Source organism: Corythoichthys intestinalis, chromosome 9 (assembly GCF_030265065.1).
Source record: "Corythoichthys intestinalis isolate RoL2023-P3 chromosome 9, ASM3026506v1, whole genome shotgun sequence".
NCBI lineage: Eukaryota > Metazoa > Chordata > Actinopteri > Syngnathiformes > Syngnathidae > Corythoichthys > Corythoichthys intestinalis.
The window spans coordinates 54018094-54044713 of record NC_080403.1 but is presented as its reverse complement, the minus strand read 5'-3'; positions in this window follow the sequence as shown (position 1 = coordinate 54044713).

The window sequence follows — 26620 nt, the reverse complement described above, 5'->3', positions numbered from 1 at the left end:
TCGTTGCTAAATGAAAAAGCTGTAATATTTTGACGTGAGAGAGTGGCAAAGAATTTGTACACAGGCTACATTTTATGCAACAAAAAATTTGTACATCCGTGGTCACAGACTAATGTAAACACACATTGCCTACCTTTGCTAGAAAGATGGTGTTGCCGTTTTCTATGGTTATAATGTGAAGATCCTGCACCCATCCGCAGCAAAACTGTTCGTAGCTTTGTAGCGATTTGTAGTTTCGGAATTGCTGATGAGTGTAGTAACATACACCAAACACTAAATACAGCATGATGTCCATTTCGCGTAGTGGTGGAAGCTTGTCGACATCTTTATTCCATTTGTGTTCGGCTTGCTCGTGAGGGTCAACATTGTTCACATCCTTAAAATTGCTCACATTTCTGTCCTTCGCCATGGTAACAAGTTTGTCTCTGTATCGAACTGGCAAGTTCTCCCTACATTTTTCCATCTTTGGCACTCGTAGTTCAATTATATTTGCCGTTAAGTTTAAATGTCCCGTGATGCTGCGTTGTTGCAAATCTCGCACGATCCCGTGCGGCTGTGACGTAAACGCTCGAGCCTAATAAGATTAAAGTATTAATAATATAAGAAAAAAGTCATGATATAATGAGAAAAGTCGTCATATTACAAGATTAAAGCAGCAATATTACAAGAATAATGTTGTAACGACATAACATTCGGTGATATTACGAGAAAACGTAAAAGTCCAAGACTAAAGAAGTAATATTACGAGATTATTATGAGGAAAAAGTCGTAATGTTTAAAAACTACGCAATGTGACGAGAAAATAATGTTACATAACATTGGTTGTAATATTATGGTATTAAAGTCTGAATACTACGTAACGTTTGGACATATTACGAGAAAAAAAGTAAAAGTTAAAAATTATACGTTTTATAAGAAAAAGTCATTGTTCCATAATTTCACGTAATATTACGAGATTAGTTAGTTATTGAGAGATTAAAGTTGTAATACTACGTAACTGTATGTAATATCATAAAAAATCGTAATGTTAATCTTACTTAATTTTACTGTACGAGAGAAAGTTGGAATGTTAAAGATTTTACATAATATGAAAAAAAAGTTGTAAGGTTATGAATTTTACGTCATATTATGACATTAAAATTGTAATATTACTTTGTCAAATTTATCGCGTTATTGGGCGGTAATTATTTTTTAAATTAATCACGTTACAATATTTCACGCAATTAACGCATGACCCGTTCATGCATTGCCTCAAACACTTTACAATGACGCCGTTTTAGCACATTGACAGCGAAAAGGCAGAGAAATGCGAGTGGACACAGGCGTTCATTGGAGCGCACCTTATTGGTTTAAGCTTTGGCAGCCACTACTAACACTCATGGTTGCCCGACTTCCCATCATGCATTTGGGCGGAGCAGGAGACAATCTTTTTCTTAACACGCCTAATTGAACACAACGCAGAACATACTGTATATCATTTGCAGCGACCACTGACAGTCATGGTTGCCCAACTTCCCATCATGCATTTGGGCGGAGCAGGAGCTGTTCTTTTTCTTAATATAAAATTACTATAACTTGTACTCAAATTTATCTTTTAAGAACTACAAGTCTTTCTATCCATGGATCCTTTCACAGAATGTTAATAATGTTAGTGCCATCTTGTGGATTTACTGTTATAATAAACAAATACAGTACTTACTGTATGTACAGTATGTTGAATGTTTATGTCCGTCTTGTGTCATTGCTGATTTCAATTATTATTATTATTAGTAGTTTTTGTTTTATTTTTATTTTATTTATTTATTTTTATTCTGTGATTAAATGCGATCTTTTGTCTTCGTTTCTACGTTGTGTTGATTTAAATGTGATTTTTATGATCTTCATGTGATGTAAAGCACCTTGAATTGCCTTGTGTTGAATTGTGCTATATAAATAAATTTGCCTTGCCTTGCCTTGCCTTGCTGCGTGCACTCGGCACATGCATGTGTTGATTGCATATGAGACTCCAGTTCCTTTCACCTACATTTATTGGTCATCAACATGCCGTAAAATTAAAGTTCAGACATACAAAACATGGAAACACATCTATATTAAACTCTGTAAAACATTAGCATTGCTACGTTCAGGCTAATGGAAGAAGAGAACGTAGAAACCACTTTAGCCTGCTATAAAACATTTGCAGTCTTCTCCAAAACGCAAACTTGGGGTTAAAAGGTGACACTTCCAACATGAAAAATCGCTGGTGTACAGCATTTGCACTACTGAAACCACATGCATAACAAAAGTAGAAGACGAGTGCACTTTTTATTTTTACTGATAGTAAAGCTTACCGTTAGCGGCTTAGCAAACGTACTCCGGGTGTATGTTTCAAAATAAAAGCATGTCATGTTCAACATGTAAAGATTTCTGGAGTTAAAATCTCGCATACTTCCGACTCTACACTAAGAATAACTTTAAAATGACACCCATTATGAAGAATGATTGGCGATGAATAATTTGGCTTCAAATTTGCTGACATGAGCACTTTGCAGGACAAGATGCTGTCATTTTGGATGAAAATAAACAGTTTTGATTGGCTCTAATTCCTAGACAAAAAAAAATGGGATTGACTTTCTCACCTATTCCACATTCTGCACTTAGCTAGCTTTCAAGGGACTCGTTCTACATTTTGTATTTTAATTCCGATATTTATTACCGAATTGGTCCGAATATAGGATGGCCCTGATTATAAGACGACCCCCTCTTTTTCAAGACTCAAGTTTGAAAAAATACTTTTTGAACACCAAATTAATTTTTACCCAGAAAATAATTACTGTACATCCGAAACAAATTATTATAACAACATATTTGAGAGAAAAAGCATGTTATTTTGCCTCATTCAAATCTTAATATCTGAACATTTAAATATGTAAACTAATGTGCAATCACATTCGTAAATGAATGGCTTCTGGCTTTTGAAATGTAAATAAACCTATATAATATATAACCTATATAATATAATAAAACTATTGTGATAAAACAACAAAATTGCAATAACAGCATTAACCATCAAAGTGAAGTCTAACTGTAACTGTAGTCTGGAAACAAATCTGAATAAGGAAAAACATTGCTATAAAATAATTCAAACTGGTTAAACTAAAAAGAGATCTGTCATGACAGAACATCGCTTCAATGATATCTGGCGCCATCTAGCGTCGTGAATTGGCATAACGTCTAGACCGCGAATATAAGACGACCCCCTCTTTTTCAGTGTTATTTCAATGCAAAAAACACCGTCTTATATTCGGGCCAATACGGTATTTTTTCAATTTTATATTGTTTGTGTGTGCGTGTGTGTGTGCGTGTGTGTGTTTTTTTTAAGAATGACAATTTAATGCATTTGAATGGGTGATTTATAAGATGTTCTCACTACATTAGTGTAGAGCTGAAACGAATACTTGAGCAACTCAAGTAACTCGAGTTTAAAAACTGATCCGAGTAATTTTATTTACCTCGAGTAATCATTTATTTTGACAGCTCTAAGCATCACGTTTTGCTCGGACTACTTTTAATGCGGGACAACGCGCTGATGTTACGTGTGTAGAGGAAGAAGCAAAAAACAAACAAAAAAATAAAGCACTGCAGCCGACAGCCGCCACAAACAATGCTGACGTTGCTAAATACTAGCCCGCACGATGCTACGTTGGTAGCAGGTAGCGTCTGATGCGTCTCATAGAGATCACATGTATGTTGAACTAGATGCACAATGACAGACTCGGCAGCGTCTGGGCAGCGTTAGTAAACAGCCGCCATCTTAAAGCAGTAGAGCGCTAAGCGCTAATAAAGAGCGCTAAGCACTAATAAATAAGATTAACGTTACTGTCACTAGCTCACGTAACGTTGGCCCTGCGGAGGGCTACGTTTCTATTAATTGTGACCACTGTCGATGCGTGGCTAACGTGTCTTACATACAAGCTTTAACATAACATAGCGTTGTGGAGTGATGAGGGTCTAAAATAAAAACTTAATAATGCTAACTATCAATTTTAGCTCAGTAGTCATTGCTGGATAAAACGCCAAGTAGCACTGGTCCCTGATGTTCCCCAATACAGCCTGTATCATACATTTATTTTGAACACTGCAAAAACTCAAAATCCTATCAGGACTTACAGTTTAGACTAACTTAAAACTTAACTAGAAATTAAAAATGGCTTGACACGAATAGAAATTCAATTGAAACACGTGGGAAAAAATCCTAACTTTTAAGTGATGTGTGTTATCAAGCGGAACGGCATTTTTAGGTAAGATATATACAGTGGGGAGAACAGGTATTTGATACACTGCCAATGGGTTTTCCCATTGGCAGTGTATCAAATATATATATATATTTAAATAAGGTCTAAAAGTTTTTTGAGTAAAAGCAGTGAATTAGTCTTTTTTTTTTTTTAATTCTAGTTACATCTGAGATGCAATTGTTGGCTGTATTCAACAATATACATCGAAAATAAAGACATTGACTGAAAATGGTTCAAGATGAGATGAAATGTCTTGCTTTCTCATGTATATTTATAATTGCTCTTCACCTAAAAATATATTTGTTTTATCCGATTACTCGATAGAATTTTCAGTCGATTACTCGATTACTAAAATATTTGATAGCTGCAGCCCTACATTAGTGGTTGAATTGGTTTTTAAAAAATGGACAATAATATTGCATATCGGCAATAATTTATGAGACAATATATCGCCTACTAAAATTTGTTATCGCGACAGACCTAGTAGTTACGACTATAATCTCGTAATATTACGACGTATGACTATTTTGGTAAATTCTGGTAATATTACGAGAAAAAAAGTCATCATACTTTATTCTTGTAAAGTTGATTTTTTTTTTCTCTTTGTGTGGCCCTAATACTCTGTGGTAAATAAGCATTCAGCAACTACAAGTGTTAACTAATGACACGTCTTCTGGCCTACTTTCTCTGTTTGCTCGGAGACAATTCATTTGGAGCGGGACGGCGTCACCCTGCAGCTCTTTCTGTTTTGTCAAAGTGCTTCAGGTGGATACAAACAAAGCCCTGCTGCAATTTTTGTCTTGTGTATTACAAATTGGAACAATGGTGAACATATATGACTAATGGAACAAGGCAAGGAGTTTATTTTGCTGCTGGCGGCTACATCTTCTGTGTAATTCATTAGAATTTGTCTATCCGTGTGTCCGAGAGTACAAATCACACGTTTGTCAAACTTAGTGGGCGGGTCTTGGCCAGAGGAAGAATCACTTTAGATTTTTGGTAACACTTTACAATAAGGGTCCCTTAATTAACATTAGTTAATGGATTTTTAAACAATAACTAATGTTTAAGTAACATTACAAATATTAATATAATTGCTTATCCAACATTTATTAATGTATTGAGTTAATACATTAGTTAATGCATTAGGTAATGCATAACCAGACAGTAACTAATGGTTTGGTAAAATTAAAAATATGTAAGGGCTGTCAAAATTATCGCGATAACGGGCAGTAATTATTTTTTAAATTAATCACGTTAAAATATTTGAGGCAATTAACGCACATGCCCCGCTCAAACCGATTAAAATGATGGCACAGTGTCACAATGTCCACTTGTTACTTGTGTTTTTTTTTTTTTTTTTTAGTTTTGTCACCCTCTGCTGGCGCTTGGGTGCGACTGATTTTATGGGCTTAAGCACCCATGAGCATTGTGTAATTATTGACATCAACAATGGCGGGCTACTAGTTTATTTTTTCATTGAAAATTTTACAAATTTTATTAAAACAAAAACATTAAGAGGGGTTTTAATATAAAATTTCTATAACTTGTACTAACATTTATCTTTTAAGAACTACAAGTCTTTCTATCCATGGATCGGTTTAACAGAATGTTAATAATGTTAATGCCATCTTGTTGATTTATTGTTATAATAAACAAATACAGTACTTATGTACCGTATGTTGAATGTATATATCCATCTTGCGTCTTATCTTTCCATTCCAACAATAATTTACGGAAAAATATGGCATATTCTATACATGGTTTGAATTGCGATTAATTACGATTAATTAATTTTTAAGCTGTAATTAACTCGATTAAAATTTTTAATCGTTTGACAGCCCTAAGATATATATAGGCCTTTATAGGGTTAGGGTTTGTTAACTTAAGCATTTATTATTTCTTAGTTAAGGGACACATTTGCTGCACTTTACAATAACGGTCCAAAAAGCATTCAGTAATGGTTTATTAAAGTTAAGTAATACTTATGAGGTACGTTCACGTGAAATAATACCATACTCAAGGTTAGGTTAGCAACACCCAGGGACTCACAGAGCAATGTTTCTCATTTTAAAATAACATAATCACTTACTAGTACCAGGATACTTTACTATTTATTAATGCACTAATGTATATTTGAATTAATGTTAAGTAATGTATTATATATATTACATATTATAACCAGGGGTGAAAGTGGCTAGAATTTCTTGCCGGAACTCCCCGACGTGAAGATCGCCACGGAGCCAGAAATTTTGTTTATCTATTTATTTTCATTTGGGGTGGGGGGCATCAAACCTCGTAAAAGGACAGTTATTTCTATAACACATACAAAAACTGATTTTCATTCAAAATTGTGTTATTTTTAATGATTTGCAAAATAAAACAAAAACAGCAATAACTCCATCTCCATTTTTATTTTCCCTCATTTCCTCACATACTAAATGCCAAATCTCAATTTTAACTACTTAAGAACATAGGATATTGTATATTAAAATTGAAGTTAACGTTAACATTTACTTGTGCTTTCCTTTTTTTTTTCAATAATAAAGATATAAGTAAAATACATTCAGAAAAATAAGTGCAAATTACTTATATTATGCAGAGTGAAATGGAATATATTTTGAAGACCGCGCAAACATTGACTTTTTAAATAATAAGGAAATTAATAAGTTGCCTAACATAAATGAAAAATTATTAGTCCAAAGTGCACATTGACAGCTAAGATGTTCTGAACCTCCCCATCAGAGCAAATAAAACTAAATATGATAAATAAGCCTCCTCAACTCTTTCCTTGCTCTTAAAAATTTGATCCATTTTCTGTTGCATTGCCTTTTTGTTGCATCAACTCAACCATTTTTTTTTTTTTTTTTGCTGTTCCAAAAACCATGCACTTTTGAACCAATCAGAGCTAACTATCTCTGCTAATCACATGTCAGTATGTCAGCCAATTGAACGGATAAATGAGTCCAGGCGTTTTGCTTTGCTGTGTGCTTTCGCGCATCGACGTGACTCGTCATCGTCAGACTCAGATAACTGCAGCAGCTGGGGAAACCTCCAAGCCGTCCGTGGAATGAAATAAATAATAAATATCGGTGGAAACGGATTACGCTACACAAGCACTTTATTATGCTTGTTATTAACCGTTGTGCATGTAAATCTGATGTTGGTAGATTGTTTTCTTATTGGAGATGAAATGCATGTGTAGCAGCTTAGCATTTTTTTTTTTTTTACATAGCGTTTTTACAGTTGCCGTCATATTTGAACAGCATTCCAGCCCTGAATCTTATACCAGAACTGCATTACGGCCCTGAATCTTATACCGGAACTGCGTTCCTGACCTGAATCTTACACCGGAACTGCGTTCCTGACCGTTCTTGCCCACTTTCACCCCTGATTATAACTATATTTCACGTGAGAATACCTCATAAGTATTACTTAACCTTAAGTAACCATTACTGAATGTTTTTTGGACCCTTATTGTAAAGTGTAGCACATGTGTCCCTTAACTAAGAAATTATAAATGCTTAAGTTAACAAACCCTAACCTTATATAGGCCGATATATATTTTTAATTTTACCAAACTATTAGTTACTGTCTGGTTATGCATTAACTAATGCATTAACTTGTGTTGATTAATATATGAATAAATGTTAGATAAGCAATTATATTAATTATTGTAATGTTACTTAAACATTAGTTATTGTCTTAAAGTGCATTAACTAAAGCATTAACTCATGTTAATTATTATATTAATAAATGTTAGATAAGCAATTATATTAATTATTGTAACGTTAATTAAACATTAGTTATTGTCTTAAAGTGCATTAACTAATCCATTAGATCATGTTAATATATTAATAAATGTTAGATAAGGGATTAAATGAATTATTGTCATGTTAGTTAAACATGAGTTACTGTCTAAAAAAGCATTAACTAATGTTAATTAAGGGACCCTTATTGTAAAGCGTTACCAGATTTTTTTAATGGTTAGACGAAATTGGTAAAAATAGGATATACTTTACATGACACATGAGAACCCTGAGTTTTTGTCATTTCAAGTGTAAATTTTGTGGGTACAAAATTCAAAACTGATCTCAGCTTTCTCTATCAGGTCATTTTTCATAATTCTACGATCCCATTTGTTAGAAATATTTAAAAAACTATACTTGAAGTCAGAGTTGGGTAGTAACTAGGGAAGTTAAATTGTGAAGGTAATTAAAAAAAGTGACATTTATTTGAATTTTCATTTGTTTTCGTTTAATGAGTGTCCTGCTGGGTCTGCTGGGTCTGCCTTCACCCTCATGTGTCACTGTTATTTATTTCTATTTCAATGAATTATGTGTTTCTGACATACTCTGCCAATAAAAATGATTCTCATTTGTTTACTCGATTTACGATGTAAACAGCAATTTTGAAGGACTTTTAAGCTCAACCCCTTTCAGTCAGCTAACGAATGCAGCATGGCTAGCTAAATCCCCTTTTCAGCTGTTGTTTACCATAAACACTGTGATAGGCATCACACAAGGAAAGACCCTCGGGCAGAAGAGTGAAGGGTTAACAAAGAATGAGAAGGGGGGGAAAAATGACTTCAAACATCACTTAAGTCGAGACTTAACGATGCGGTGCATTCAGAGGACACGTCATGTTAGGTTTTATGTTGTAAATTAAAGTTATTTTTAAAGAGGGCTAGTTGGAGGACCAGTAATTAACTTCGTGATTAGCTAAAAGCAAAATTCCATGTCACTTGTCAATTTCAATAAAACTTAAATCTCGACCAGTTTGACCTTGTAGAGAGAAAAACAAACCAACAAGTGCATTTAGCTTTTAAAGTTGAAATTGAAATGTAGTTCAATGAAATTATTCACACACATACAAATTCAAAAAGTGTACATCATCTGATAATGTAACATTCAGTTTAAAAAAAATGGACATGCTTACATTTGACATCTTGATGCACCATTTCCATTGAACAAATGTACATAAAACATAGGAGTAATACATAAATACTGTCGATAAAAATCTAATTAATATAAAAAATACAAGAAGATTAAACTGAAAACTACAGCTAAAAATGACAAAATTCAAAAGGAGGAGAATATAATAAAACTAGCGCTGTCAAACGATTAAAATTTTTAATCGGGTTAATCACAGCTTAAAAATTAATTAATCGCAATTCAAACCAATAAAATATGCCATATTTTTATGTAAATTATTGTTGGAATGGAAAGATAAGACACAAGACGGATATATACGTTCAACATACTGTACATAAGTACGGTATTCGTTTATTATAACAATAAATCAACAAGATGGCATTAAAATTATTAACATTCTGTTAAAGCGATCCATGGATAGAAAGACTTGTAGTTCTTAAAAGATAAATGGTAGTACAAGTTATAGAAATTTTATATTAAAATCCTCTTAATGTTTTCGTTTTAATAAAATTTGTATAATTTTCAAAGAAAAATAAACTAGTAGCTCGCCATTGTTGATGTCAATTATTACACAATGCTCATGGTGCTGAAACCCATAAAATCAGTCGCACCCAAGCGCCAGCAGAGTGCGACAAAACACCAAAAAAACACAAGTAACAAATGGACATGACACTGCTTTTATTTTAATCTGTTTGAGCGGGGCATGTGCGTTAAATGCGTCAAATATTTTAACGTGATTAATATAAAAAATTCATTACCGGCCGTTAACACGATAATGACAGCCCTAAATAAAACTAATGATAAAAATGATTTAAAATAATGTATTTAGTTTTTAAATGTTCACAAAATATTTCCTTTTTTTTCATATTTTAAGATATTTAGTATTTCTATATTTTCTCTTTTTATATAAAATATTAGACATTTTCATTTAGTTGTACATTTAGAATTATTGTTAGTTATATTTTAAATTAAATTAGATATGTAATGTTTATTTTTCATGTAGTTACAGCATGCATTTCCACCACTGCTATTTAATGGATACATATTTGTTTGAAGGTTACATTTGAATTGAGATTTTAAATATTAAACTCAGGGGAAAAAAATGAATATTTAGACTTAGAGATAAGTCTAAATATTTTATCTAATTTTTTAAATATTTTGTATATTTTAATATTTTTAATATTTATCAAAATGTTGAATTGTGTTGAAGAAATATAGTTCATAAAAGTGACCTTCAAAGTTTTATAAACATTGTTTGGAGCTAACTGTGATAAAACATTGCTATTTTATTTTTTTATGAGTTAACCACTCTTTCAGTGCCATCGACAGTGATAGATGTCCAATCTTGTAGCGTCCAAATTTGTGAATTTAAATGAGTTTATTACTACGAGACTTCCAATCTACTTGAACGAACATCCTCTGCCACTCTCCCACTTAAATTTGATTGGACATCTATCTCTGTCCATGGCACTGAAACATGACCATTCACTGCATGAGTGGGGACAAAGCTAAAGGAGGGGGGATAAAAACACACATAAAAAAAAGAACAGAGCCGGGCAGTTAGAATGATGAAAACGATCCAGGCCCTCAGGGCCCATCGTGGCCTTCTACAGTGACAGCAATTAAGCGGGGCTGACGTTCAGCGACGTGGGGTCGCATTCTTCATTCTTAAGTATGGAGATGCACAACACATTGCAACAAGTCCTAACTAGACTGCTTTCCAATGAAGGAAGCTTTTTGCAATTAGGGGACATTGCAAGTTCTCACAAGGCTATAATCATGTCATTATTATGTTATGAGAAATTGCTCTCTGCAATATTTTTAGCGTTGGAAATGTGGGATTTTTGTCATTGTACCAAAAAAAGCACATTATAAGTAAAAAATGGAGTACGACGAATCCTTCAAAACTTGTTAATTCTAAATCTCTTACCATCATAAAACCTTTCATCAATTCTGCTGGATGTATTGTGTATATATAGTGGGGCAAATAAGTATTTAGTCAACCTCTAATTGTGCAAGTTCTCCCACTTGAAAATATTAGAGAGGCCTGTAATTGTCAACATGGGTAAACCTCACCCATGAGAGACAGAATGTGGAAAAAAAAACAACAGAAAATCACATTGTTTGATTTTTAAAGAATTTATTTGCAAATCATGGTGGAAAATAAGTATTTGGTCAATACCAAAAGTTCATCTCAATACTTTGTTATGTACACTTTGTTGGCAATAGTGGAGGCCAAATGTTTTCTGTAACTCTTCACAAGCTTTTCACACACTGTTGCTGGTATTTTGGCCCATTCCTCCATGCAGATCTCCTCTAGAGCATTGATGTTTTGGGGCTTTCGTTGGGCAACACAGACTTTCAACTCCCTCCACAGATTTTCTATGGGGTTGAGATCTGGAGACTGGCTAGGTCACTCCAGGACCTTGAAATGCTTCTTACGAAGCCACTCCTTTGTTACCCTTGGCTGTGTGTTTGTGATCATTGTTATGCTGAAAGACCCAGCCACCTTGCTGATGGAAGGAGATTTTCACTCAAAATCTCTCGATACATGGCCCCATTCATTCTTTCCTTTACACAGATCAGTCGTCCTGCTCCCTTTGCAGAAAAACAGCCCTAAAGCATGATGTTTCCACCCCCATGCTTCACAGTGGGTATGGTGTTCTTCGGATGCAATTCAGTATTCTCTCTCCTCCAAACACGAGAACTTGTGTTTCTACCAAAAAGTTCTATTTTGGTTTCATCTGACCATAACACATTCTCCCAGTCCTCTTCTGGATCATCCAAATGCTCTCTAGCGAACCGCAGACGGGCCTGGAAGTGTACTTTCTTCAGCAGGGGGACACGTCTGGCAGTGCAGGATTTGAGTCCCTGGCGGCGCATTGTGTTACTGATAGTAGCTTTTGTAACTGTGTTCCCAGCTCTCTGTAGGTCATTCACTAGGTCCCCCCGTGTGGTTCTGGGATTTTTGCTCACCGTTCTTGTTATCATTTTGACGCCACAGGGTGAGATTTTGCATGGAGCCCCAGATTGAGGGAGCTTATCAGTGGTCTTGTACTGTATGTCTTCCATTTTCTAATAATTGCTCCCACAGATGAGTTCTTTACACCAAGTGTTTTACCTATTGCAGATTCAGTCTTCCCAGCCTGGTGCAGGTCTACAATTTTGTCTCTGGTGTCCTTTGACAGCTCTTTGGTCTTGGCCATAGTGGAGTTTGGAGTGTGACTGACTGAGGTCGTGGACAGGTGTCTTTTATAGCGATAATGAGTTAAAACAGGTGCCATTAATACGGGTAACGAGTGGAGCCTCGTTAGACCTCGTTAGAAGAAGTCAGACCTCTTAGACAGCCAGAAATCTTGCTTGTTTGTCGGTGACCAAATACTTATTTTCCACTAATTTGGAAATACATTTTTTAAAAATGTGACAATGTGATTTTCTAATTTTTTTCCCCACATTTTGTCTCTCATGGTTGAGGTTTACCCATGTTGACAATTACAGGCCTCTCTAATCTTTTCTAGTAGGAGAACTTGCACAATTGGTGTTTGACTAAATACTTATTTGCCCCACTGTATATCATCTCTAGTTCAAAATGGACAACATGCACTCATTTTTGGGCAAAATGACTCAATCAGTGATTTTCGAGGGCTGCAATTGGCACTAGAATAAAATAGTGTTGAGTTTCTTGCCTGGTTCGCACTTTACACTAAGCTAGCTGTACGTTGACACCCATTTTGGAAAACCCGATTCGCAAAATTTTGAATAATTCCGTTTCAAAAATGGACAACATGCACACATTTCTGGCTAATATGACAGTCACTTTGGGCCCAATCAATGATTTTGGTGGGGTGTAATTGGCACCAGAATAAAACAGTGTTTGGTTTCTCACCTGGTTCATACTCTACACTATGCTGGCTGTACGGTGACACCTATTTTGGAAAATCCGATTGGCAAAATTTTGGATAATTCCGGTTCAAAAGTGGACAACATGTACACATTTCTGGCTAAAATGACAGTCACTTTGGGCCCAGTCAGTAATTTTGATGGGCTGTAAATGGCGTAAATGGCACCAGAATAAAAGTGTTTGATTTCTCACCTGGTTCACACTCTACACTATGCTAGCTGTACCGTGACACCTATTTTGGAAAATCCGACTGGCAAAAATTTGAGTAATTCTGGTTCAAAAGTGGACAACGTGCACACTTTTCTAGCTAATATGACTGTCACTTTTGGGCCCAATCAGTGATTTTGGTGGGCTGTAATTGACACCAGAATAAAACAGTGTTGGCTTTCTCACCTGGTTCACACTCTACAGTACGCTAGCTGTACGTTGACACCTAGTTTGGAAAATCCGATTGGCAAAATTTTGAATAATTCCGGTTCAAAAGTGGACAAAATGCACACTTTTCTGGCTAATATGAGAGTCACTTTGGGCCCAATCAGTGATTTTGGGGGGTTGCAATTCGCACCACAATATAATGGCGTTGAATTTCTCACCTGTGTCATGTCATGTCATATCCTGTTTTATTTTGAAGGCTTCTCCCTCCTCGTGTCTGCGTACTTGCCCTTCCTCTGGTCACCTAATCACCTATTGTTTCCACCTGTTCCTCATTACCCCCTGTGTATATATTGCCTTAGTTTTTCATTGACATGTGCAGAAGTGTCTTTCATCTAAGGTCAGTCACGTCAGCCTCTCGCCATAGCTACTGTATCATAGTTATTCTGTGCATTATCCTCCATTTGGAGCGCTTTGTTTTTGTAACTTTTGATCCTAGCCAGCTTGACTTTTTCCTCCATCAGGAGCGCTTTATGTTTTTGCCTCATCTCCCTTTTCGAGTGCTTTGTGTTTGAAACCTTATTTTTGATTCTAGTAGGGCTGGGCGATATGGCCTTAAGTACGTATCGCGATAAATTGAGCAGATTTACCTCGATAACGATAAATTCGCCCAAGCAGACTGTTATACAATTTGAAAATTTGAATCAATCCACGGAATACAAATTAACCATTTCTCGTTAAATTTATTAAACCAGCTTTCATTTAACAATTGCACATGCAGTCTAAACATTAAGTATAAAAAAAAATCTTGTAAACAATAAGAATTCTAGTGTGAACATTTATAACAGCTTGTATGACTTGAAAAATGTACATCATAAAAATCAATATGACGACTGTGCAAACATGTCATTCTAACACAAATGACTTGCAGCTTTAACAGTACACTTCAGACAACTTATTGGTAATGGCTGCTGTGACATAATTATTCAACACAAGTGTTTGTGTCAAGGTTTCAGTTTATTTATTTATTTTTTCCGAAACATTTTTTAATACATGCACCCCCACAGAGACACAACCAGATTAAAGCTGTATTGCTCTGATGCCAATGAAACATTTAAGGTTTTATGATAGCAGAATAAAGCAAACACATCCAGAAAAATAGCTGTGTCCAGTCCACTCATTAATTTCAGCCGTTTCGACAAGGTTAGAGCCGCTGTCCGACTCTTTCACGTTCATTTGTAGCCGTTGTTAGCCGCTAGCGTTAGCCTGTGGCTTGGCTACCAGAAGAAAGCATCCTCTCCTGAAATCGTGAGAACCAGGGAGGACAGCGGGTGAAAGCCCGTCTGGAACCCGCCAAGAGTTTACTTTATTTCGAGTGAAAGTTTGGCAAAGCTAATTTAAGCCCGACTCCATCTCGTTTACTTGTAGCGTTAGCTGCTAGCGTTAGCCTACCGGGCTTCTGTTTGATTGGCTTCCTGAAAACCACGTGACTCCATACGTAAGCACACTGTCTGCTTTCTTAAAGGGGAATGAACATAGCCGAACAACACAGCGTCAAAGCGGGATAAAAATACTATATTTTCTTGTTTTATTAAATTACCGAATATACCGACATGGTCAAAATTACGTCGGTCATCGTGAAGAATTTCGGTGACGGTAAATTTTCGGTTTACCGCCCTGCTCTAGATTCTAGTCATTCTGACTCATTCCTCCGTTGGAGCGCTTTCTGTTTGTACTTCTTCTCATCCCCGCATGTCAGCGGAAGAACCTCTGTTTTCAAAATAAAAGTTTTTTTGCCCGAAACTCCGCAACTGAGTCCACCTCGTTGTCTCGGTCTGGCAACCTGGTTCATACTCTACACTATGCTAGCTGTATGTTGACACCCATTTTGGAAAATCTGATTTGCAAAATTTTGGATAGTTTGGGGGTCAAAGAAAACAATATGCACCCTCTTTTTTGTCAATATGACAGTTACTTTGGAAAAAAAAAATGCATATTAGCATGTTATTATCCCGCACATTTTGAGTATCACATACCTGTACAAACTCTTACGGTTTGCCCGTCTTTTGTACGGGATTAATAAATAAAACTGCATTTTATTTCTTAACGCCTTTCACAACACTCAAGGACACTTTACAACTGAATATACAAGCGGTACAAATGAAGTAAACAAAAATACAGATTTACAGCACAGTCTGAGTAGATCATTTTCAATCTTTTCAACGAATATGGTGTACAGTAAACTGGAAAACACACACAAACACACATTAAAAAAAAAAAAAAAAAAACATTTAACGCAGGGGTGTCCAAACTTTTTGCGAAGGGGGCCAGATTTGGTGTGATAAAAATGTGGGTGGCCGACCTTGGCTGACGTCCTTTACGTAGAACAATATATTTAAGCAAATTTTAGCAAGCCATTCTGTGTGTTACATTTGCTTTATTATTTTTTTAAATTAATAATTTCAACAATCTTGCAACAAGCCTTTTTGGCGTTCTCATTTGACTCACCGGCTCTTGCGAAATACTGCTGCTGTGAAATTAAACTAGCTTCAAGTTGCTTCAATTTCTCGCTGCCTATCTTCCCTGTAATCTTGCCGTACATGTCAGTGTGTCTTGTTTGATAATATCTCCTCACATTAAACTCTTTCACCCTTAAAGACCTGCAACATGAAGGAATTATCAGAGAATCCCAAAATTTGAAAAATAAGGTCCTAATGAAACCTTTTTTTCAAATTTGTGAAAATGAATATGTGTAAAAGGCACTATAATATCTATAACCCTAGCTAAATCTTGTTTTTTTTTCTCATGGAATCTGCAGATGCACGTGTTGCATCCATTTTTTTATTTTTAATTTTTTCAAAAAGAAATGTCTAAATTCCGAATTACTCTCAAAATCATGAAATTTTAGGTGTATCAAATGTGATACATTTGGCAATAAAGGGTTAAAAACAGTGACTGTCTTTTTGCAAATGAGGCAGACACAGTAGTTGGATTTTTTTACCAAAGAAATAGTCCAATTTCCACCTATCCTTGAAGCCAACTTTCTTTTTTGTTTTTTGTTGACTATCGCCATTTTAGAAAATTGGAAGTAAAGGGTCACATGGGGTAATATTCCTTAGAGTGCTGCTGCCTTTTAGTGGGTAAATGAGGAGCAGCATTTAGTGTGTAAGCTACTTCATATGCTGGTAGCAGTACTGCTGACCAATTTATTAAGTCTGTTTTATGACAGAGGCTGGGGGCCGGATGAAATTTGACCACGGGCCGCATTTGGCCCCCGGGCCTGACTTTGGACATGTCTGATTAACATCTACAAGGAAAACTGACAACTTGGCTAAGGTTTTCAACAGTTTATTCACAACCGAGAGCACAAACACGACTACTGTAAGCCATAGCCGAGCTCCAAACACGGCAGCCTTTGGGCTCCCAGAAACTTGTCCACCCCGCCCTCTCACTCTCCAATCACGTGGTGCGTTTAGGGACAGCATGTAAAACACAACACTCCGTACATCAACTAGAAACAACTTGAAACGATACGATTATTTTTGTTTTCCAAACGGTTTTGCAGTAACAGAGAATAATACATTTCAATCCTATCAATTTATTTCACAATATTTCTAACACTGTGTTGCAGTCAGATTTAATAAAGTCGCAATAATGTGTATTCCACACACACAAACTTCAATTTTTAGAAGTGTAAAGGTTTTGCATAAGTGTTAAGGTAATTAGCGATGTTTTATAAGGGAAACCTTGGGCCTAGGTTGACAGGTATGGCATCGTCTGGAACGTAGTGTGTCAGAGTGAGTGAACGTAACTAATTATAAAGATTTAATTTTACATATCTCCGAAGCATATCTTTCAAAATCTCACGCAAAGCTTTCTGCGTGTGACTTTTTCGCCAGACAAAATGACATTTCTCGTGGAGACGAGTCGTGAGACGGTCCATGAGAACGAAGGGCCCCGCCACAAATCACACCGTTCTTTCTTCTTTGACAAGGTCATTGCTTTGCCTCCGAGGCAGTAACGAGCGAGGAGCCGCTGAGCCGCTGAGCCGCTGTCATCGGGCGGATCGACGGCGCAGGTGAGAATGCGGTGATTAGTTCATTGTTCATTTGTTTATGGGTGCGATATTATAAATCTCGCAGCGCTTTGACAGGAACAGGGCGAATAACACTCTTAACGTTCTACCCGCGTATGCAAATGTAACATCTGCTAGGAACAGGTGAAAGGTGTTTGCTAGTTTGGATAATTATTGTAAAACTGTAGGGGGGAAAAACGTTTGCCACCACCAAGTTTTTGTTCACAGATACAGTGGGGCAAATAAGTATTTAGTCAACCACCAATTGTGCAAGTTCTCCCACTTGAAAAGATTAGCGAGCCCTGTAATTGTCAACATGGGTAAATCTCAACCATGATAGACAGAATGTGGGAAAAAAAAACAGAAAATCACATTGTTTGATTTTTAAAGAATTTATTTCCAAATTAGAGTGGAACATTTTCTGGCTGTGAAAGAGGTCTAACTTCTTCTAACGAGGCTCCATTCGTTACCTGTATTCATGGCACCTGTTTTAACTCATTATCGGTATGAAAGACACCTGTCCACAAGCTCAGTCAGTCACACTCCAAACGCCACTATGGCCAAGACCAAAGAGCTGTCGAAGGACACCGGAGACAAAATTGTGGACCTGCACCTGGCTGGGAAGACTGAATCTGCAATAGGTAAAACGCTTGGTGTGAAGAAATCAACTGTGGGAGCAATTCTTAGAAAATGGAAGACATACCACTGATAATCTCCCTCGATCTGGGGCTCCATGCAAGATCTCACCCCGTGGCGTCAAAATGATAACAACAACGGTGAGCAAAAATCCAAGAACCACACGGGGGGACCTAGTAAATGACCTACAGAGAGCTGGGACCACAGTAACAAAAGCTACTCTCAGTAGCACAATGCGGCGCCAGGGACTCAAATCCTGCACTGCCAGACGTGTCCCCCTGCTTAAGCCAGTACACGTCCAGGCCTGTCTGCGGGTCACTAGAGAGCATTTGGATGATCCAGAAGAGGACTGGGAGAATGTGTTATGGTCAGATGAAACCAAAATAGAAATTTTTGGTAGAAACATAGGTTCTCGTGTTTAGAGGAGAAAGAATACTGAATTGCATCCGAAGAACACCATACCTACTGTGAAGCATGGGGGTGGAAAAAATCATGCTTTGGGGCTGTTTTTTTTGCAAAGGGAGCAGGACGACTGATCTGTGTAAAGGAAAAAATGAATGGGGCCATATGGCAAGAAAAGCCATGTGGCAAAATCTATTTTGCCAAAAACAAAACAAAAAAAAGCAGCATGTTAAAATCCATCTTGCCATATGGCAAAACAAATCCTCATGACTACATCAATTTTGCCACATACCCAAAAAATTCCATATGGCAAAAAATGCCATATACCAAAATCTTTTTTTTGTACATACCCCCAAAAAAGACACATGGGGAAAAAAATGCCACATGCCAAAATCCATTTTGCCACATACCCGCCCCCCAAAAATGCCACATGACAAAATCAATTTTTTCACATAACCCAAAAAAGCTACATGGAAAAAAAAATTGCCACATAGTAAAATCAATTTTGCCACATACAAAATATACTTTTCGTTTTCGGCCCTGCTGCAGATTTGAGTGTTAAATTCATTATCTACTGTATAGTAACTAGAGATGGGTCTTATCACGTCATTTTCAAAGTATTGGAATCGACAAAAAAATATCGGACATGCCTTTTTTTAATATATATATTTTTTTATTAAATTGTTTTCAAATTGTATTTAACGTTACAGACAAAATGTCTTACACTCATCCAGAGTAGTTTTGGCTTAAAGTAGGGCTATCAAATTTATTGCGTTAACGGCGGTAATTAATTTTTAAAAATTAATCACGTTAAATAATTAATGCATGCGCTGCACGACCCACTCACGCATTGTCGTGTTCAATCTATAAAGATGCCGTGTTACCTATAGATAGCGCTAAAAGGCAGCGTATAATGAGTAGAAAGAATTTTGACAGCCTTTGAAGCCATTTTTATGTGGCTAAAGCCTTACAATACCTCTCAGCAATTAAAAATAATGTGGGAGGCAATGTGGGGACGAAAAGTAGTAGTTGATCATTTTCTTAACACCCTCTGTTCTTTCCCAACGCAGAGAAGATATATCAATTGGTGCCCAATTGCACAGTCATGGTTGCACCTCCCATCATGCATTTGGGCAAAGGTTAAATGGCTGCAGTATCATTTACTGAAAGCTCAACAAATACACTAGATGGCAATATTTAGTCACAATATACAAATTCACATTTATCCTTTAAGAATTACAAGTCTTTCTCTCCGTGGATCCCTCTCACAGAAAGAATGTTAATAATGTAAATGCCATCTTGAGGATTTATTGTCATAATAAACAAATACAGTACTTATGTACTGTACGTTGAATATATATTCGTCCGAATTTTATTCATTTTTTTCTTAATGCATTGCCAAAATGTATATGATCGGGAAAAATTATCGGGAATGATTGGAATTGAATCGGGAGCAAAAAAAAAAAAAAAGCAATCGGATCGGGAAATATCGGGATCGGCAGATACTCAAACTAAAACGATCGGGATCGGATCGGGAGTAAAAAAATATGATCGGAACAACCCTAATAGTAACATAACATTAGTTCAGAAATTAGCATTTTTTGACATGGTTACCATTTTAAATCACCTTCAATTTGATTTCATAATGACATTGGTCGAGTTATACTTTTTTGGGAATGGTCCGATATGCTCGAGAAATTCGCTCAATACGTGAGAATGAAGCACCCTGTGTTAATAACTCAGGCTGATGATGTTTGAAATGAAAGTTCATTTTTTATAAATGACCTATCAGTGCAGTGACACGATTAGACAACGAGCTCGACTGATGAGCGCTTCTCTCTTGACGCTGATGAGTCTGGCGGCGGATCACTTCAGGCCAGCTTTGAAATGTCACTCCCAGTTGAATCCGCGCCGTGATTCATTTCTCCTTCTTGCTCCGCGCCGCATGATACGGAGCGGGGGAGAAATGTCAAAAACGACGGCTTCATTATGGACACGCCGGAGTTTTGTCATCGGGTTGACGATATGATTAACAGATTTGAATGTGAATCGGTGTTGTTGTGAACAGGGGCTCTTGAACTCACTCACAGCAGGGGGTGCTGAGGATCTTATTTTGTTTTTCCCCATCCAAAAATAGCCGTTTTTGTCCAGATTTGTCATGCTCGCGCTTTTTCTCTATACAGGGCGCGCGCAATGGCAGTACACACGCATGCTGGATGGTTTACGTACTACTACTACTAGGCTACTACAACGACAGCGTTCTATTTCACCAACAGTGTGTGTTGGAGTATTTGTATTGGAAATAAAAGCGCCCGTGTATTATAATGCAGATCCCCGCAGCTAGACAGTGCGATGACATACAAACACATTTGAAAACTAAAAGGTCCAATAAGCCTCAGTTTAACACCTACTTTTCACAACACTCAAATAAGTTGCACACGATGATGATGCATGATGAACAACCACAGTAGGAGTACAGTATATTAAAAAATAAGGTTAGAAGACTTATTTTAAGCAATAAATTCTTATATTTAATCTTTAAAAAGCTTTGAAAGGTCGCAAATGTTCTTAATTCAGGAGATATTGATATTAGTAGGGTTGTTCCGATCATGTTTTTTGCTCCCGATCCGATCCCGATCGTTTTAGTTTGAGTATCCGATCCCGATATTTCCCGATCCGATTGCTTTTTTTTTGCTCCCGATTCAGTTCCAATCATTCCTGGTAATTTTTCCCGATCATATACATTTTGGCAATGAATTAAGAAAAAAATGAATAAAACTCGGACGAATATATACATTCAACATACAGTACTTAAGTACTGTATTTGTTTATTATGACAATAAATCCTCAAGATGGCATTTACATTATTAACATTCTTTCTGTGAGAGCGATCCACGGATAAAAGACTTGTAATTCTTAAAGGATAATGTGACTTTGTATATTGTGACTAAATATTGCCATCTAGTGGATTTTTATGAGCTTTCAGTAAATGATACTGCAGCCATTTAACTTCTGCCCAAATGCATGATGGGAAGTGCAACCATCACTGTGCATAATGGTACCATTTGATATATCTTCTTAGCGTTGGGAAATAACATAGGGTGTTAAGAAAAAGATCAACTACTACCTTTCTTCCCCATATTGCTTCCAACGATATTTCTAATCGTTGAGAGAGGGATTGCAAGGCTTTAGCCAATTAAAAAAAGGCTGCAAAGGCTGCGAAAATTCTCCCTACTCATTTTACGTTGCCTTTTCGCTCTATGTACATGTCATACGGTGCCATTATAGACTGAACGCGAAAATGCGCGAGTGGGTAGTGCAGCGCATGCGCTAATTGCGTTAAATATTTTAATGTTATTATCGCTGTTGACGCGATAACTAAGACAGCCCTACTTTAAGCCAAAACTAAAGACTCTGGATGAGTGTAAGACGTTATCTTGTCTGTAACGTTAAATACAATTAGAAAACAATTTAATTTAAAAAAAACAAACATGTATATATTAAAAAAGGCATGTCCGATATCTTTTTGCCGATTCCGATACTTTGAAAATGACGTAATCGGACCCGATCGATCGGGATGCCGATCGATCAGGACATCTTTAGATACTAGTATTACTATTGATAAAGATATTGTTCAAAACAGAGCAGGGAATATATGTAGAACACTGTCAATGCCACGATTGGCTGCATAGCGCAAGTGAAGTGAACTTCAATCGTGAACTGCATCGTATACCGTATGGAACGCACCAATAGGAGAGTTGCGCCAACACATCACTGCGGCGCTGAAAGGCAGTAGTCGTATTGACGCTACAATACGTTTGTGTTGAATTCTATTTTGTGCGCTGCATACATTTTCATGTGCACTGAGTATGTGCAAGCAATACCGATTGCACACGTGCGAAGCTTAGAGGGAACATTGACCAGAAAACTTTTTTTTTCTCTCCAACACCAGGGGGTGCTGCAGGAACTTCACGCCACTGGCTGTGAGGTGTTTTTCTGTAAGCTACAGTGGGGCAAATAAGTGCAAGTTCTCCTACTTGAAAAGATTAGAGAGGCCTGTAATTGTCAACATGGGTAAACCTCAACCATGAGGGACAGAATGTGGAAAAAAAAACCAACAGAAAATCACATTGTTTGATTTTTAAAGAATTTATTTCCAAATTAGAGTGAAAAATAAGTATTTGGTCCCCTACAAACAAGCAAGATTTCTGGCTGTCAGAGGTCTAACTTCTTCTAACGAGGTCTGACGAGGCTCCACTCGTTACCTGTACTAATGGCACCTGTTTTAACTCATTATCAGTATAAAAGACACCTGTCCACAACCTCAGTCAGTCACACTCCAAACTCCACTATGGCCAAGACCAAAGAGCTGTCGAAGGACACCAGAGACAAAATTGTAGACCTGCACCAGGCTGGGAAGGCAAAGACAAGGCAAATTTATTTATATAGCACAATTCAAGACAAGGCAAGGAAGACTGAATCTGCAATAGGTAAAACGCTTGGTGTAAAGAAATCAACTGTGGGAGCAATTATTAGAAAATGGAAGACATACTAGACCACTGATAATCTCTCTCGATCTTGGGCTCCATACAAGATCTCACCCCATGGCGTCAAAATAATAATAAGAACGGTGAACAAAAATCCCAGAACCACACGGGGGGACCTAGTGAATGACCTACAGAGAGCTGGGACCACAGTAACAAAGGCTACTATCAGGAACACAATGCGCCGCCAAGGACTCAAATCCTGCACTGCCAGACGTGTCTCCCTGCTGAAGAAAGTAAACGTCCAGGCCCGTCTGCGGTTCGCTAGAGAGCATTTGGATGATCCAGAAGAGGACTCGGAGAATGTGTTATGGTCAGATGAAACAAAAATAGAACTTTTTGTTAGAAAAACAGGTTCCCGTTTTTGGAGGAGAGAGAATATTGAATTGCATCCGAAGAACACCATACCCACTGTGAAGCATGAGGGTGGAAACATCATGCTTTGGGGCTGTTTTTTCTGCAAAGGGACCAGGACGCCTGATCTGTATAAAGGAAAGAATGAATGGGGCCATGTATCGAGAGATTTTGAGTGACAATCTCCTTCCATCAGCAAGGGCATTGAAGATGAGACGTGGCAGGGTCTTTCAGCATGACAATGATCCCAAACACACAGCCAGGGCAACAAAGGAGTGGCTTCGTAAGAAGCATTTCAAGGTCCTGGAGTGGCCTAGCCAGTCTCCAGATCTCAACCCCGTAGAAAATCTGTGGAGGGAGTTGAAAGTCCGTGTTGCCCAACGACAGCCTCAAAACATCACTGATCTAGAGGAGATCTGCATGGAGGAAAGGGCCAAAATACCAGCAACAGTGTGTGAAAAGCTTATGAAGAGTTACAGAAAACGTTGGGCCTCCGTTATTGCCAACAAAGGGTACATAACTAAGTATTGAGATGAACTTTTGGTATTGACCAAATACCTTTTTTCCACCATGATTTGCAAATAAATTCTTTAAAAATCAAACAATGTGATTTTCTGAAGTTTTTTTTCCTTATTCTGTCTCTCATGGTTGAGGTTTACCCATGTTGACAATTACAGGCCTCTCTAATATTTTCAAAGCTGAGAACTTGCACAATTAGCGACTGTATTATGCAGTCCAAAACACTTCTAACTCCTTGATGGCAGTAGACGTCCAATCCATTTTGACTGCAAGGGCTAGCAGTGATTGAACAATCGCTGACAGCCCTCCCAGTCGAAATGGATTGGACGTCTATCACTGTCAATGGCAGTGAATACTGATCACTCAATGCTAGCTATTCCCGTTAAAACTGATTTACTGTTGATTGTCAATGGCAGTGAAGGAGGTCATTTGTCCCGGTATGAATGACAATGTTAGTAACTTCGCTACGTGTGTGTCTGCCACTGGTTACATTTACATGGACGCATTATCTGGATTAATAATAATAATCATAATAATTAAAGCCTCATTGGAATAAAAAGGCTTCATATACACACCCAAATCAGAATATTCTGACCTGATCAAGCCCATTCCGATCAACATTTTATTCCGAATGAGAATGGGTGATTTATTTCAATTAATAATTAGCGCTTGGCAAAACGGTTACTCCAGTATCCGCATGTCTGTGACGTCAGTGTAGGCGTTTGTGTTATTTCCAGAGGCTAGTAGAAGCAGAGCTAAGGACTTGGCGGAACAACTGAGCTAGTCTATATCAGAGACGAACGGGTTGCTGGAGGTATTAAAAGATCTTAGAATTGTTGAAAGATTTGACGGTCCAAAAACGGGGGGAATACACGAAATAACGCTTACGTTTAAAGTAGAAACGGATGCGGTGATGTATGTATATGTGGTCAAAATATATGCGTCAAAATAATTTGTTCCGAGTGAAAGTGTGATGCTGTTACACAAAATCCTAATCAGATCAATGTTTTTAGTGTCCATGAATGTCCATGTAAATAACCATGGATGATATAGGAAAATGAATGGTGAATTGTGGCAGGTGTGCCTCTGGGTTCAATCTTAGGTCCTGTGTCATTCAAAAGCGACATTCTATAATAATGTCTAATCAAATAAATAAAATTACGCTAGTTATGTTAATTATACACACAAATAAATTAGCATTACCTTTGGTGACATTGCATTTACACTCGGAACGTCACCACATCCTCTTATAATTTCCGAGTTGGTTAGCCAACTAGTCCTCTCAAGTGCAACTTGATGGCTTTTGGTCTCAAGGGCACAACATGCATCTAATTCAAATTAGCCTCCCACTGGATAATTAGAGGGCAACATTACCAGACAGGCCTGTCTTTGTCTATCATGATTACATGTTTATTCCTGCTATGTACATTGTCCGAAGGCCTTTGGATGTGGTTGCGTGTGGCCGCACATACATCATCAGCGTCATTCTTCATATGACAAAATCGTTATTTACTCTCATTAATGGATAGTGTTAATGTGACACTTTGAAAATTCATACCACACCTTCCTGTCATAACATCAAAATCACCAAATTTATGTTGTATCTCTTTAAAACCCATCAGTTCGACAGAAAGTTGAGTCTCAACCCTTAGGGCTAGTGACTATTTTGGATACTTTATATGACTCTAAAAGTCAATGTCCACATATGCGGATGCCAGTTCAAAATTATAATTATTTATATAATAATATATCTTAATAATATTATTATTTGTTTAATAGTCATCTCTGTCTGGGTATATACATACAGTGCCCTCCATAATTATTGGCACCCCTGGTTAAGATGTGTTTTTTAGCTTCTAATAATTTTTTTTTTTTCTAAATAATATGGGACCTTAATGGAAAAAAAAGAGAAAAATCCAACCTTCAATACAAGTGCATTTATTCAGTGGGGAAAAAAATCCCACATAAAGAAATAATTATTTGACATCAAATAATGTGTGTCACAATTATTAGCACCCCTGGTGTTAATACTTTGTAAGAAAAGCTTTTGCCAACAAAACAAGGTCTGGGGACTGAGATGGCCATGGGAGGAGCTTGATTTTGTGTCTGGTGAACCATTTCTTTGTAGATTTGGCCATATGTTTAGGGTCATTGTCTTGCTGAAAGACCCAGTGACGACCCATCTTCAGCTTTCGGGCAGAGGGCAACAGATTTTGATTTAAAATGTCCTGGTATTTCAAAGCATTCATGATGCCATGCACCCTAGGCAAGGTTCCCTGGGCCTTTGGAAGTGAAACAGCCCCACAGCATCACTGACCCACCCCCATACTTCACAGTGGGTATGAGGTGCTTTTCAGCATGCACATCTTTCGTGGCACGCCAGACCTACTAAGAGTGTTTGGTTCCAAAAAGCAGATGTTTCTGTCGCAAAAAATAGCTGTGTTAAAGTCAAAGTTATGTTTGAAATGTATGCTTTCACGAAAAGCTCAATTTCTCTTTTTTCGCAGTCCCAGTTGAAGTTTGGGACTGGATAAATGCACTTGTATTGAAGGTTGGATTTTTCTCTTTTTTTTTTTTTCCATTAAGGTTCCATATTATTTGAATAAAAA